General features: G+C 34.7%; 1 pseudogene; it reads left to right on the top strand.

Moving 5' to 3' along the window:
• Positions 1-632, top strand: part of LOC119591611 — a 25,189-nt pseudogene that overhangs the window by 7,650 nt on the left and 16,907 nt on the right.

Below are 632 nucleotides of genomic sequence, written 5' to 3'. Positions count from 1 at the left end.
AAAACCAAGCCCCATGTTTTTTCTTTTATAAAAATTTATTTATGCATTTTTTAAACTTTTAGGGAATAATGCTTTGTGTAGTATTTTGCACAAATCTTTATTTACACATTGAAAAAATATATTCTCTTTTTATACTCAGGTTCTGTCATAACTCGTCTTGCATAGGTGTGTCACAAAACCACGCCAAGAGAGAAGGAAAGAGAGGTAGGCAGCAGAAGCGCTTAGAGTAGAGTTGCGTAATAGCTGGATATGGCCGGGGTCAGCTGGCACACCAACGTCACGTGTTGAATTGACAATCTCTTGTAGGTGAGTCTGAATGCGTGTTTACTGACGTATATTGTATGATTTTTTTTATGATTGATAAGTGGATAATGGCTATTTGTAGTGTTGTGTATATTTCAATCTGATCTTCCTATTTTATGGTTACATGTATGTTCAGTATTCTGATGCATGTTTGGAAAAATACTCTCACTGGCTTCCAATGTAGCATCCATATGTGTAAAAGGCATCTGGTTTGAAGTACAAAGTAATATAATAAGCATTTGGTTCATTAAATATTTCTTTTGGTTGATTGCTTTGAAAGATGGAGATGCATTTGTAGTTTCTAAAGTGCCTTTATTCAGACACTAAGG

The sequence above is a fragment of the Penaeus monodon genome, chromosome 29, assembly GCF_015228065.2.
Source record: "Penaeus monodon isolate SGIC_2016 chromosome 29, NSTDA_Pmon_1, whole genome shotgun sequence".
Classification (NCBI taxonomy): Eukaryota; Metazoa; Arthropoda; class Malacostraca; order Decapoda; family Penaeidae; genus Penaeus; species Penaeus monodon.
The sequence above is the reverse complement of the archived record's forward strand: the minus strand, read 5'-3'. Positions and strand labels throughout refer to the sequence as shown.